General features: G+C 42.5%; 1 long non-coding RNA gene across 1 annotated transcript; it reads right to left on the minus strand.

Moving 5' to 3' along the window:
• Positions 1 to 6,580: 6,580 nt before the first annotated feature.
• Positions 6,581 to 8,271, minus strand: LOC140593167 (uncharacterized). Its single transcript, XR_011993430.1, has 2 exons — positions 8,036 to 8,271; positions 6,581 to 7,365 (listed from the first exon to the last, which is right to left on the minus strand). It is a non-coding gene; the product is annotated as an uncharacterized lncRNA (long non-coding RNA).
• Positions 8,272 to 15,795: the final 7,524 nt, after the last annotated feature.

Consider the following 15,795-nt stretch of genomic DNA (forward strand, 5'->3'; position numbering starts at 1 on the left):
TTAGATTCTCTGCCCGAGCCCGAGCCCAGACCCGACCCGACCCGACCCGTGGGCCGGGTCGGGCCGATATTTCCTGCCACTATCTTCGGGCCGGGCCGAGCCGGGCCGGGCGGGGCCATGATCAAGCATTTGTGTGTGTGTTTTTTTTTTTTTTTAAATCATTACTTAATTAGCCTAATTGGGTGGAGAGCTATGCCATAATTATAAATGTAGCTCCCTCCCGTAAGACACGAGCACAAGAGTCCTTTGCATTTAACTGAGCCGACGGTTTATTCGAAAGACAGTGGCTTCGTTATTATCACCATCATGGCAGACGTGAGAACTAAATACAGATACGGAAACACAAAATCAAGCACATTTACTTACAATATTAGCTAACAAACATTGAAATTCAAATGAAATATAAACATAAATAACAATAAAGACAGCTTAGAGAATTCATATACAGTTAACACGAACCTCAGTTAGCATTTACATTTACATGGCTAAATACAACAAACTTAACTAAAACTTAATTAACACATACCTCGTTGGCTGCTTACGGAAGGATTTAACCTTTTTCTTAACCCTTTACTTAAAGTTCGATGCCGAGCACACAAACTGGTTCCAGCAGCAAGCGAACTGGATAAGTGAAAACGTGCTTTTCTTCTAAACGTGTCTCAAAAATCCATTCTGAATAAACAAACAATGCAGTTTACATGCTTCGTCCTTGTTGCATTTTTCATTAAGATAAATCTAAACTAATTTCTGTAGTTCAAACAACTTGTAGTTGAGAACGTCTGTTACAACGGCTCACGTATTAAAAAATAGTCGGGTTTAAATCGGGCTCGGGCTCATAATTACAGTTAATGTGTCGGACCGGGTCGGGCTCGGACACAAGGTGCACGGGCTCGGGTAGGGTCGGGTTTAATTTTTTGGGCCCGATCTAAGCTCTAGTTCGAAGGCATCGGTCCCTAAGGTTTGTTATTCAAGTTAAGAGTAGCGGGAGGGTATTCCATGAAGCAGGATTAAGGGAAAGTCTCGCTTATTTCGATAAGTCTATCTTATTTAAGTGAGAGTTCCGTTCCATCAACGTGTCTTAAATGAATCCCCGCTGAGTTACCAAGGTAACTAACTGTCTCGCTTAGTTAAGCGTTGTCTCAAAGAACGTCCGACGTGTGGGAACAGATTCCCAAAAGATCGTTCCCACTAGTAATGGGAAGTTCGGCTCAATTAACTGATTCGATTCGTTCGAACTTTCTGTTGTAATGAATCGATTCTAAAACCGATTCTGTGATTCACTTTTTTTTCTTCTTTTTTTTGCGCCTGACCATATGACTCAACGAATCATGGGATCGGATAATAAATCTGTCTCAAGGTTACGTTATTTGACTGAAAGATAGCGCTGGTTTTCAACAAAAATGTTCAGCTTGACTATTCACAATAAAATAAATAAATAAAAAGAATATATAAAAAGCAGAAAGGGTGTCGATGCTGAATAAACACGCGTGTATATACAGGACTGTCACAGAAAATTAGAATATTGTGATAAAGTTCTTTATTGTCCGTAATGCAATTAAAAAAACAAAAATGTCATACATTCTGGATTCATTACACATCAACTGAAATATTGCAAGCCTTTTATTGTTTTAATAGTGCTGATTATGCCATACAGCTTAGGAAAACTCAAAAATCCTATGTCAAAAAATTAGAATATCATGAAAAACTATACTAGCAGGCTATTTAACTAATCACTTGAATCGTCTAATTAACTCGAAACACCTGCAAGGGTTTCCCTGAGCCTTTAAAAACAGTCAGCTTGGTTCAGTAAACTAAATCACAAGTATGGGGAAGACTGCTGACCTGACTGCTGTCCAGAGGACCATCATTGACACTCTCCATCAGGAGGGTAAGACACAAAAAGAAATCTCCAAAAGAGCAGGCTGTTCACAGAGTGCAGTTTCAAAGCACATTCACAAAAAGTCTGTTGGAAGGAAGAAATGTGGCAGGAAACGCTGCACAACCAAGAGAGAGGACCGCAGACTTAACAGCATTGTGAAGAAGAGCCGCTTCCAGAGTTTGGGTGAGCTTCAAAGACAGTGGACTGAAGCCGGAGTTCAGGTATCAAAAGCCACTGTTCACAGACGTGTCCGGGAAATGGGCTACAATAGCCGTATTCCCATGGTCAAGCCACTCCTGAACTCAAGACAACGGAAGAAGCGTCTGACCTGGGCTATGGAAAAGAAGCACTGGACAGTTGCAGAGTGGTCCAGAGTCCTGTTTTCAGATGAAAGCAAGTTTTGTATTTCATTTGGAAGTCAAGGCGCTAGAGTCTGGAGGAAGGCTGGAGAGGAGCAAAATCCAAGTTGCTTGAAATCCAGTGTGAAGTTCCCACAGTCAGCAATGGTTTGGGGAGCTGTGTCAGCTGCTGGTGTTGGTCCGTTGTGTTTCATCAAGTCCAGAGTCAATGCAGCTGTGTACCAAGAGATTTTGGAGCACTACATGCTTCCATCTGTTGAACAGATCTATGGAGATAATGATTTCATTTTCCAGCATGATCTGGCACCTGCCCACAGTGCCAAAACCACCAGTAACTGGTGTATTGACCATGGCATCACTGTCCTCGATTGGCCTGCCAACTCCCCTGACCTGAACCCTATAGAGAATTTGTGGGGTATTGTGAAGAGGAAGCTGAAACACACCAGACCCAATAATGCAGTTGAGCTAAAGGCCGCTATTGAAGCATCCTGGGCATCCATAACACATCAGCAATGCCACAGGTTGATTGCCTCCATGCCACGCCGAATTGATGCAGTAATCCGTGCAAAAGGATTCCCAACCAAGTACTGAGTGCATTAATTGACATTTTCAAATGTTTGATTTTGTTTTGCTGTTACAAATCTTATTTTTTTACTTGGACTGAGGAAATATTCTAATTTTCTGAGATGGGATTTTTGAGTTTTCCTAAGCTGTATGGCATAATCAGCACTATTAAAACAATAAAAGGCTTGCAATATTTCAGTTGATGTGTAATGAATCCAGAATGTATGACATTTTTGTTTTTTTAATTGCATTACAGACAATAAAGAACTTTATCACAATATTCTAATTTTCTGTGACAGTCCTGTATAGTTCTTATTTTCTTTACTTAAGCCAAATTCATGTGCATGAGTATCAAGGACTACATCACAGTTAACAACACCTGCAATATTACCAATACAATCACACATACACAGGGCTGCCAACTCTCACGCATCTGGCGTGACACTCACGGTTTCGGACTCTCACGCTCGCGCAAGAAATCTTACGGCAAATTTATATTACATTATAAGCCTAAAATTAGCTGCATCAAAAGCGTTGCGGTAGTTTGCAAACCCTACAGACTATTTACAAGGTAATAAAACTGTCACATAGGTGTAAATGCGTGTGCGGACTTCTCTGAAATCGAAAATCTCACGCCAGCCGGCTGACCAAAGATGACAGCCCTGCATACTAGTGTTGCGCGGGTCAGCTTTTTTTTAACACCTGCCCCAAACCGACCCGTCAGGAGATCCAAACTGCCCCGCCCAACCCGCAAAAATACGCGTGGATAATGACCCAAAACCCGACCCGACCCGACCCGACCCGAGGAAAAAAAAAACACAATTGAGCCTGTATTGCCATGGAACCTACCAATGAAGTGTCATTTGTGACACTGTAACCCATAGATGACATAGATTTGTGCTAGATTCGCATGGGTTCCCCCAGTTCTGGCAGAATAAATTTCCACGACTTTTCCAAAACTTTTCCAGTACCACAAGAAAATTTTCAAAAACCCACAAGTTTGCTTTGATTTGATGATCATGCAGTTTCAGATAGTAAAAATGTCTGCCCTAAAACCGCCCACACCCGCGGTTACCCGCGGGTTACTGGTCGATCCGCGCATCACTACTGCATACACATACAATGAGCATGAGTAAACTTGCATACGTTGTTGTGTAAACGTCAAAGTTAATAAATATCTTAGTTTGTTCTTTGATGAAAGACATATAGTTTTATTATACAGAATTGCAATAATTTACTGTTGTGATAAATGATTAAGCGTTTATTTTATTCCTTTTAACAGCGTAACTGCATTTCCGCAGTAAACGCCGCGAGAGCTCTTGGGATCGGTCCGAAAACCCGTAAGTTCGATTCGTTCATTGAACAGGCTCTCGGGTTTTTTGCAGTCAGCGAGTTAGAGACCCAGGTACTCGGCCGTTCGGGTGTTCTCGGCACCAGACGGAAGTCTACGAAGGCAAAAGTGACGAATATAAGTGACGAACATAAGAATAAACCTAAAAGTGATAAGACAAGCGCAGACAGAACATGAAAAATAAATCCGAAATCGCGGGGGATGCTTTTGGATGTTGAATAGCCAAATATCAGTTTTAAAAACGTTTTAAAATAATTTTAAAAATCGATTCGTTCGGACTTACGAATCGGTTCAACCCGTTCACTAAAAAACCGAGCTAAAAAGAACGATTCGTTCGCGAATCGGTCATCACTATAGTTCCCACGGACGAAATTTCGCGATTTTAATACTCATGTCATGTAATCTAATCTGTTGAATTATGTGTCCTCATCTGACATAATATTTGACATTATCTGATTGAATTATTTTGTTAATCTGTAAAGTGTACCAAAATTACATGATTTTGTTTGAGTTAGCGGGAGAGTGAGTCTTGTTTAAACGTATATATATATATATATATATAAATGGAACCCTGTAGTCAGTGCTGTGAGTGAAAGCAAGACGAGAAAGCAGAGAATAAAAACCATCTTTTCGGAAGTAATCCTCTGCGTGATACTTCCATAATATGGAGAACAGAGCTGATATTGCTACACAATCAATGTAATAATGCCTATAAAACCACGTTTTAGCATTTAAATTAATTCCAAAATAATTACAGTAAAATCCCGTTATAGTGGACTCGCTTATAACGGAATATCGTCTATAACGGACGAGGTCCGCAGGTCCCAGCCGTGCGCCTTTAAGAACATGCAGAAAAAGCATCGGATACCTGTATAGCGTACTCGCATATAACGGAGTTTCGCTTATAATGGACAAACAATTTGGCCGCTTTTAGCTGTAGTTTTGTTCGGCTATAACGGACATGCAGTTCCGCCTACAAGGTGTGTAGCGTGCCGGTGATATCCAGCGCAGATACGTAGTCGGGATTATTAATAGTCACGCATCTGGTCAGGTAAAGTTGGATTACTACATGTACAATATAATAATCTATACCACAAGTATGTCTGCTGAGGTGTGGCATGAGTAAATGGTGTCCTGTAGTTGTGTTCTGGGCATACAGCAACTCTGGATATAACGGACTGTTTTGCCAGCTCCCTGGAAGTCCGTTTATAACGGTATTTTTAAAAATCCGTTAAAATAATATGAACAGGATGATATATTTTTTTTTTTGTTTAGTCACTGTCTACTTTGAAAGTTTGTTACTAAAATAGCAAAGACAAGAGACGGTTATTTGTGCAGAACATTTCACACGAATGTGATTTAAAGTATTTTACGGAGATCAAATAATATTATACAGTAATAATGATCGACAGGTGAAATCAACCAAGAAGGTTCCCCGTTGGCTATAGGGATCGAACCAAAAACTCTCGCATTACAAATATGTGACAGCATAAACCACTGTACCACCGTACGTGCCACTACTAAACACTTGTGACTTATTCATTGCCAAGCCAACTCCCTGGCTGTGTTTATGGCCACGGTAGGCTATTGCCTTTTTTTAACGACTACATCTTTGTATTTTTCATACAGCTCCATCAGCAGCGTTTGTTCTGCGGCGGAAAGAAACACTGCTCTCATTTTACAGGCTTTCCGAATCATTTGGTCGATCTATCATTCATCCATTTATTTGGGCTTCTTAAATATCGCGGGTGTGCGCACTAAGTGAGGCTATACAATTCTGTTTTGAACTGTTAAAACTGAACTGCGTCCGTAGAACGACATGAGGCTAAGTTTAGAGATGGAGCTAGGTGGAGTCTGACTTTATCGGGAAAAGATCGTTCCGTCGGATGAAATTCCGCACTATCACTACTCATGCCATGTAATAAATATAATAAAGCCTATAAAACTCACGTATCAGCATTCCAATTAATTCCAAAATAATTCAAATAAAAGCGTACCCATATTACAAAGGTCAAACATGAAATGCAATGACTGAAATTATATTAATTGTTAAAATAATATGAACAGGAAGATGTTTTTATATTTTGTTTAGTCACTGTCTTCTTTTCCCAGACAGCAAAAGGTAACTGTGCCAGATCTGGGCCAGACATTGGATAGAATTTGGTGCAGATCCACAAAACGGGTTTGCGCCGGGGTCTTTCTTTCCAACGGCCCAATACCGGCACGGATTTGGATTGGAGATCAGGAACAGACCTTGGCCAGTACTGGCCCGATACAGTTATTAATGCTATGATATTTGGTGTGGATCTGGCTCAGATCCGTGACTCAAACTTTACATCTGGGGCTCATTTGGCCCTGGTCTGTGATTGGTGATTAATTTTTTCAGCTACACCTGGGCCAGACATGGCCCAAATAAATCCCCACACATTTCTCATCTTCAAAACAGTTTATTTTTATTTATTTTACATTTCTGAATCTCAATCTCATCCAGAGAACACATAACATTTTTTGTCATTACAAAAACTCCAGTCAAATGAAAAATGTAAAAAATATATTCAAAAACATTGTGACAAGCTTGCGTGGAATAAATTGTTCAATTCAATATCAATTGTATTTATAAAAAAAATAATGCATCATGCAATAATTAAAAAATAATAATAACGAATTTACGTGTGTGCGGAGACCAAGTGTCAAATAGCAAGACATTGAAAATAACAGTCAACTTACATGATAGTTTGGATGGTTAAAGGAAAACAGGTGATCAGCAAAAGTTGGAGCCAGTGGAACCGGGTACAGGTCTGAACATAAAAAAAGTACATTTATTTTACTAATCTCTGAATATACATTGATCTGTGTTTGTGTGTGTGTGGTGGTATCTTACTTGGTCTGTCACTGAAGAGTAGGAAGTAGCACGTCTGAAAGTAAACTGGGAATACAGTTTTCAGACTTTATTCAGGAGGAAAGGAATTCAACATTTGTGCTGGATGATATTGGTGGTGCCTGTAGAGAGTCATTTCTAAATCTTAATGTGTTATTCGACAGGGCATCAGGTGGAAATAAAGATCAAGCAACAAGTTTCAAAATCAGGGTACAGGTGCATTATGTGTCTCAAAATGTGACTGTATGTATGTGATATAGCTGGTTACCTGCAAGAGATGATGGGCAGCTTGACCTCAACTTGACTAGCATCAGCAGATGGAATGGAACAAAACCTATGGAGCACAGTTCAAAGAAATAGGAGATATTTAGCTACTCAAAAAAAACTCTAACACTGCTGCAAAAATGAGAATCTGAATTTAAAATGAACAAGTAAGAAACTGAAAAAAGGGGGAAAAATACACTTAATGTTTCACTTAATAGATAAAATACACTTCAAATATAAATAAACATATTTGATCAAACACTATCAAAATTAAATCTGAAAAAGATTTTATGCTAACACTAGCAATAAACGTTATGCAAACATTTAACTAAACGAAGTTTGCTGATTTATCCAGAAACCGTGTAAACAGGGTCCCATCAACTGGGCCTACTAAGTTTGAGCAACTTTAAGTAACGTTTGCATGCTAACCAGATAAATGAACTGGAAGACACAAACAGGCTGGAGATGAGCTTAGATAATATTTACTACCAAGTTGGTGACACTGAACCCAAAATTAGAATTTTACGCAGACATACAAAAATATTGGCCGCATCTCATTGCACATAACATCCACGCGAACGGAGATATTCACCAAATTTGATAACAGGCTTTCACCACAATCGCCAATTCTTACTTTAAGCCTACTTTCGCATTAGTTATGTTTTTTAATCGCATGGATGGAACTATCAGCTATACGTCAATCTGATGTCAATCTTAATATAGTTTTATAATGTACTTACCAAGAACCACAAGCAGGTCTTCACTGCTTGTTGTGTGACTCTTCAGTTACCTCTTATTGAGGCACGTACAAGCGCATCTGCGAGATTTAAAAAAGCGCGGGTCCGGTCTGCGCTGCTGCTCCGGATCAGATACGGACCTTTCTGACGGACTGTCAGTCAGAGCTTGCGGACAAATATGCTGCAAAGCTGGCGCAGAGGTGCATAGTGAGTGTGACTGCTACGCGAATCTGGTGATTCGAAAACGGATCCGGCACAGAGGGAATTGCTGTCTGGGTTTATTAGTAAAATAGCATCGACAAGATACGGTTATTTGTGCAGAACATTACACACGGATGCGATTGAAAGTATTTTATGGAGATCAAATAATACAGAAAAAGATACAGTAAGCATGATGCATGAACTTAACCCAGAAGGTTCCTCGTTGGTTATGGGAATCAAACCAGGAACTTTCGCGGTGTAAGGCGCCAGCATAAATCACTGCACCACCATATTAGGCACTTATAACATTTACTTAACTTACACATTTAGTGTGTCTGCAATTCATTGCCATGCCAGCTCCGGCCTGGCTGTGTTTATGGTCACGGTACACGCTTTCCGACTCATTTGATCGATCTGTCGTTCATCCATTCATTTTGGCTTCTTACTGTAAATATCTCGGGTTATATATATATATATATATATATATATATATATATATATATATATATATATATATATATATATATATATATATATATATATAGAGAGAGAGAGAGAGAGAGAGAGAGAGAGAGTTTAAGTTTGACTTTCTTTAGCTATATTCATGGAATACCCCCAGGTTTCCAATTATCATGCATCTGGCGTGAAACACGTACATTTTCAGGTTCTCACGCGATAAACCTATATTATTCCATTATGAACCTAAAATTAGCTATATCAAAAGCTTTGGGGTTTGCAAACCCTACAGACTACTATTTATTGTTATTGTTATTTATTAAGGTAATAACACTGTTACATACATGGAAATGCGTGTGCATGTGTGTGCAGACTTGTCGAACTGAAAATCTCACTCCAGCCAGCTGATATCAACGTTAGCAAACTGCCATGTTAAATTCAGTAGTCCCCCGTATCAGTGGGGGATACGTTCCACGATCACTGCTTGTTTTTCGTGTGCTTACATACCTACGATATAGTTTAATTTATAAGTTACACTGAGACCGTGGTTACCACAAAAGCAGATATGGAGGTTCCACTGTAGTGTTCTACAACAACAAAAGATACATTTTAGCTAGAAGGAACTTTAATAAGAATAAGGTAACAGTCCTCCTCCACTTTCACAGGTGACTACAAATGCTCTGCAGAAGAACATCTGATGGGCGGAATGAAATAAACGTGATTGGCAGATTCAGATGGCGGAGGCTGAAGTTAACCAATTGGGTGGGCAGAGCAGAAATTTTATGTGGCCATTGCCCACTCCTGCCCACTTAGTGGCTGTGGTGGCTATCGGAGGTGACATTGATGATGTCCATACAGGTTTATTTGATCTTCACAAGCCAGCTGCACATTTCCTGCCCAACTATCAAACTCATCTATTTTGCGTTTGTGACAGACATTTATAGAAGATTGCCTATTTTGCATACTGCTTACTCCGAGAGGGAAAGCTCACTGTATAATTCAGTGCGTGGAGTGCCTTATGCATAGCTCCCCATGCTAAATAATGAATTAACACATTGGATATACTGAAGAAGCACCATCCACTGGGGCAGAAGAGCCCTTATGCTGTGGAGCCCTAATCCCACAAGTTACAGCACGGGCTTCCTCAGGGCCGAGCCTGACTGGGGAATATCCTTCAAGAATTCAGCATAAATTTCAGCAAGGGAACAAAATAACTGTAAATTACACACCAGTGGGTTCAATTCTGAACTGAGCTATTATGTCCATCACTGTCACTGGCCTTTGCTTCAGAGACTTTATCCAGAGCAGCATAATGATCTCTAGTACTGAATACACAGCAATATGTTGATCTCTAGTACAGAATCCAGAACAACACGCTGATCTCTAGTACTGAATGCAGAGTAACACACTGACTTCTAGTTCTGAATCCAGCGTAACATTCTGATCTCTAGTATTGAATTCAGACAACATGCTTATCTTTAGTACTGAATCCAGGGAACCTGCTGATTTCCAGTGCTGAATCCAGAACATGGGGGCAGGATTGAGTACACATGCCACTGCATGTGGTTATGCTTATCTGCAGGCGATTGGCCTCACATTCTGCTGTCCTGCTGGATTATGTGGCCACGGCATATGTACTGAATCCAGAGCAACACACTAAACTCTCAACTTTGACTGTCTCAGAAACATTACATTTATTTAGCAGAAACATTTGTCCAAAGCATCATGTGAGGAGAGCTTTGGTTCAAAGGGCACGAGCAGTCAACATCCACCATGGGATTCAAACTCACAACCTTCTGTGCTTGGATCCCTGACCCACTGAGCTACATGCTTGCAAACTCCATTAGCTGACCGTTACAGCTGCATAATTCAGCCTTGCGCATTTTAGCAAATTCTAATTAAAAAGAGATAGTCTGTACTTTACACGACAAATGTGATGGCTCAGACAGAGAGAGCAATACGGCAGAATTAGGCTGAAATTATCACGTCTCCCCAGCGACCCTCCCGGTTTAACGTGAAGCGGCATGCCCATGAGCTTTGCTTGAGTCTTTGGCTGAAGGAGAATTATTTGATAAGGCAGCGCGCATTAAGTTGTACCACTTGCTCTTTAAATCCACCGCGACAGTGTGAAGGCCATGCTTGGAGATAGCCCGTCTCATTAAACCGGCCGGGCCTCAGCTGCTGCCAAACTCTGACCCACCTACTAATCGGAAATTAGAAACATGCACCCCTTCCGTGAGTTCATTCCGGCCCGGGGGGCTCATCGCCGTCTCGCGTTGAAATTAGAAGCTTTGCGTGGTGTTTGGTAATTTCCCCCACCCACTCTCGCGGTCTCTTTCTCTTTAGTGAAGGGGATAGTCGACATTAATTGCCGGTGCTGGTGACGGGCAGCAGACGGGTTAGACTGAGCAGGGGACCGTGTCAGTGGCACCACCGTTCATGGTTCTCCGCAGGTGAAATCGATAACCCTTTGTGCTCCTGTCTGAAAATGTCCCCTCTATCACGCCCTGCTGCCCCCCTCCTGACAAAATGGGGAAAAATATACCTCTTTATCCTCATCCTTTAGATCTGCGACCACTTAGCCAGTGCTGTTACCCTGTCCGCTAAACTCTCCATGCTAATTACCAGGCTGCAACTGTTCCTGGCCAGAGTCAGAAAATCAAGGCCAGGCTGCATGACTTTTGGGTGCTGTTGGTGTTTCATAACAGTCCTTCCTATTCAACTTACTACCTTACAGAGCAGAGTGTTGCAGCATCCTAAAGGCAGCCTGACTATTGTGCAGGACTTTTCATATCACAAATGGGGTTTATTAGACTCAAAAGAACAGCGACTGGGGATAAACAAGATCGTGAGGCATCAAAAATGGAAGGAGTGAAGCAAGGAAGGGCAGAGGGTTCGATGTCAATTACCAGACTGGGGAATACAGGACTGGGATGATATAATGGACCTGTTCTGATGCCAGAGCAACTGGGTCAGCTTTGCGCACAGTGAACAGGACTGGGAAGCAAGTATATATGGGACTAACGAGGTAGCTAATGAGAGGCAGCTGGGAGACAAACAAGTAACATGCGTGGTCCCGTTAGGGGTGGAGACAGGTGGGTCAAGTGCACAGGGCAGGCAGGACAAGACACCCAGACTGGCACTGATCATTTTATTATATTATTATTATTGTCATTATCATTGGGGTGGCATGATGGTGCAGTGGTTAGCACTGTTGCCTCACGCCTCTGGGACTTGGGTTCGAGTCTCCACCTGGGTTACGTGTGTGGAGTTTACATGTTCTCCCCGTGTCATCTTGGGGTTTCCTCCAGGTACTCCAGTTCCCCCCCGCAGACCAAAGACATGCTGAGGCTCCTTGGAGTTACTAAATTGCCCTTAGGTATGAGTGAATGGTATGTGAGTGTGCCCTGCGATGGGCTGGCCCCCCTGTCCTGGGTTGTTCCCCACCTCGTGCCCATAGCTTCTGGGATAGGCTCCGGACCCCCTGCAACCCAGAAGTATAAGTGGGTTGGAAGATAGATAGATGGATGGATGGATGAATTATTATCATCATCTGTATGTTGCATCATCCCTATCTGTATGTTGCACTGTGGTTGTCGGAGAATGGTACTTTGTGGTGCTATTATCTATATGTGGATGGTATGACAATAATGCCCATTTGACCACAAAGAGTGGTCAAAGAGAAGCATCACTTTAAATAAAATAATATTTGATCGTGTATGCAGCTCATATAGGTTTGTAGCAGAACCTACGACCTCTGGGTTTCCTCTCCTGCGGTCATGCTGTTCATTTTGGCATACCTTCCCCCCCCCCCCATTTTAACAGGACATCTTAATTCCCCTTCTGAGGTCAGAAGGCGTTTTACTGGGCCATCCCACTGCAACTCAGAACTCACCATTTCCATCTCTCTTTTCATCATTCACTATTTGCAGTATGTTTTTTTCCCCCCATCAGAAACGCTGGTCTGACTCCTTGCAGCGACATATATTTTCCCTGGTGGTATCAAATAAGTACATGATCTCTGATATTCTGAATCAAAGGGAAAACTGTGGAAAAAACATTATTTTTCAACAACTGCAGAAAGAGTGGGCCACAAAGTTCCCATGTCAGTCAATTTGGATTTTGTGAACTCCCTGGATAGCTTTGGTTTGGTTCTTTAAAAGTAAAATGAAATTTTTGCTGATATTTTGTCACAATAGCCTTTGCAGGTACTTACCATACACTATTCACCTTCCCCTGGGTTTTGACCCAATGGTTATTTCCACATTTTTGGATAGATAATCAGTCTATTTATTAAACAGGTTTTCATCTGTCTGTTGGTTCTATTCTTAATCTCTAAGGTCAGATGAGTCAGACACTGTTGTGTTTGACTGGTTTGTCAGGCCCCATATTTGTACGCTGGAGAAGAATAACACTGTTCATTATGAACTGACATTAAACAGGAAAACAGATCTGAATGTTTTCTCTGTTTCCAGTATGAATACATATTCTAGCTGATGATTCGCTGAGATCAGTTTATTGAAAACTATATTACAAATAATGCCTTTATTTCAAAAGCATTAAGGTTGTGACTCTGTACATTTTGTGAGCTTTCAGGTTCAACAGCCCGACGAAATATAAACCTCACATGCTAAATGTCTCACTGCACATTCTGGGAATGCAATTTTCTTATTTTTATGAGAAATGCCTGTTATGGTTACTATTTTGCCGGGACAGTAAAGCCCTTATTTCTGTGGTACGAGAAAACAAGTTATGTACAGCTGTACAGGGTGAACGTTTATGGTGATAAAATGGACCTGATCCGGTGCGAGAGCAACTGGGTCAGCTTAGAACGCAGTGAACAGGCCTGGTATTTTGGCGGGGGGCACAATTAAAGACCTGGAGGGGTGTGGGGGGTTGGGATTTGGGTTAGGGGCAGTACCAGGCCTGGGTCAGAGGGTTATCTGTGTTGTGGGCACAGGAATTATGCACACAGAGAACACACCAGAACTCGTCCATGTAAGTGCTCTGTCAGACCCAAAAGTCAGATGGGGTTTCTCCATTTCAGAATTTCCATCAATCCTCATACATCCAGCCTGAGTGTGATTGGACCAACCAAGGGAAGGGCGTGGCCAAATCCTTTTCTAGACAAAACAGCACATTAGGTAAATCAACACCAGATAGGTCATTAGCTGTAGGAGAAAGATCAGAAGGGGCTGTCATCTTCAAGCCGAGAACTTCAGGGCGGCTTGCTGAGAGAGTCACACGTTTAGCGCCGACGCTAAGCCGGCCTGTTTGTCATCCTCCCTTTCATATACGCTGGAAAAAATTAGCGGCACGTCAGGCCAGCAATTAAGCAGCGGCGCTGACAGCGTGGGGCGTATTCCTGGTGCTCTCCAGTAGAAGGGCCGCGGCAGCACGCTGCGATCTGTCCGGCTAATTAGCCTGTCCATCTGCCGGCTCGCAGCCGGGCTTGTCGCACGCTGCCCCACGAGCCGCCTCGCTTAATGGGGTCTTTGAGGGCTCCTGTCCCTCGTTTAAGATGCAGACCTTAAAGATGCAGGACAGCGGCCGACCATATGTGTCTGCAGAGGACCCTTCAGCGCCGCTCCAAGCCACTTTCTACTTTCTTACTTGCCACTTGTATCGTATGTGACTTTAGCAGCATTAGCTGGAGGAAACTTTCAGTTGTGCGGTTTCATACAGAATATACTTAGTATATTTCCTGATCATTGACCAGGTCACCAGGTGTGCTTCTTTCCCTCCCCCAAATCCGTAGGGTGAAGATACACAAGACAACTTTTAGAGCAACGTTGCCGGCCACTGTCGCTGACCAATGCTGCTAGGACACTTTGCTATTGATATTGGGCAACAAATTAATATTTGAAAAACTTTGGCAGCTTCAATCAAAGCTGCACTTTCCTTTTTAAAGTGGATTATTGATTGTTTTGGCTGCATTTTTGTCTGTCATGTCTGTGTCTTATGTGTCTATGTCTCAATACTGTATATCTTCATTAAATATCTTACATATTTATACTCTATTTATTACAGTTTGTTTGCACTGCGACCAACGAGACAGACATTTCACCTCAGTGTGTGACCTGTGTGTCATATAGCTGAAGATGGCATGAAAGATACTGTGGTTAGCTCATCTCGAGCGTGTCAGAGGAAGTTCGGCTCAGCGGGAGAGTCAGGCTTTGTACAAAATGCCAGGCCATGGAGGGCGTCTGGCACGCACACACTTTGACATGCTCAGGGAGTCGTCAGTTTGACCCGAGCCACTTGCGAATGGACCGCCGGAGGAGTTCCCTTGTGAGCTCACGGAGGAGACGCAAAATCCATGTGACCCGGTAACTGGGCCCTTGGAGATGCCATACCACCTGTGAAATGTTCCCACACACTTCATCGCCGTTAAGAGCGTGGCGTTTCCAGGTTGTAGACCGGAATCTCCCGGGTAAAACCTGTACTCGGAGCGGTGGAATCCTTGTCAGCTGGTCCCGTCAGGACGCGGAGGCTGGCACAAATCCCACCCTGAGCTTTGGGGGCGCCTCCGAATCGCAGCTAATGATCAATTTGCAGGTATCAGAAAGCAGACGTCTGGCATGTGATTCCTTGCGGGATCACCCCTCCACCCTCGTCACCGGCAACGCCCAGACGTCAGTCTCACCGCCGCTGATGCAATGACAGCTGTCTGCTCCTGTCACGACATCATGCTCCCAGCTTGCGATAAGCAGCGTTTCTGTTGTCAACCGCTACATTGCGCCAATGTGACCTCATGGACTAACAACATGTCGTTCTTTGTCATATCTTTTCGGTGCCAGTTTCCTCATGGGTGCTTCTGCAGTGGCACTGCACCTTAGGTGATTTAGGCTTGGAGTCGTTCGCCATTTTCCCTTCAGTTTATTATTGGTTTGCAGACTAACACTCCGACAGCCCCATGCTGCTCCAATAGAGAATACTCACCAACTGACACTCTCATGCTAATTAATTAACCAAATTGAGAGGGATACTGCTGAATACAGAAAATCAAGCACGACTACTTCAAGAAATCGAACCGGCGACCGATTAATTGCAAACTCAATTCATTGACCGCTTCTCATTTCCTGTTGACTTCAAACGAAAAACAA

This window comes from Paramormyrops kingsleyae, chromosome 10 (genome assembly GCF_048594095.1).
Source record: "Paramormyrops kingsleyae isolate MSU_618 chromosome 10, PKINGS_0.4, whole genome shotgun sequence".
NCBI classification, from domain to species: domain Eukaryota; kingdom Metazoa; phylum Chordata; class Actinopteri; order Osteoglossiformes; family Mormyridae; genus Paramormyrops; species Paramormyrops kingsleyae.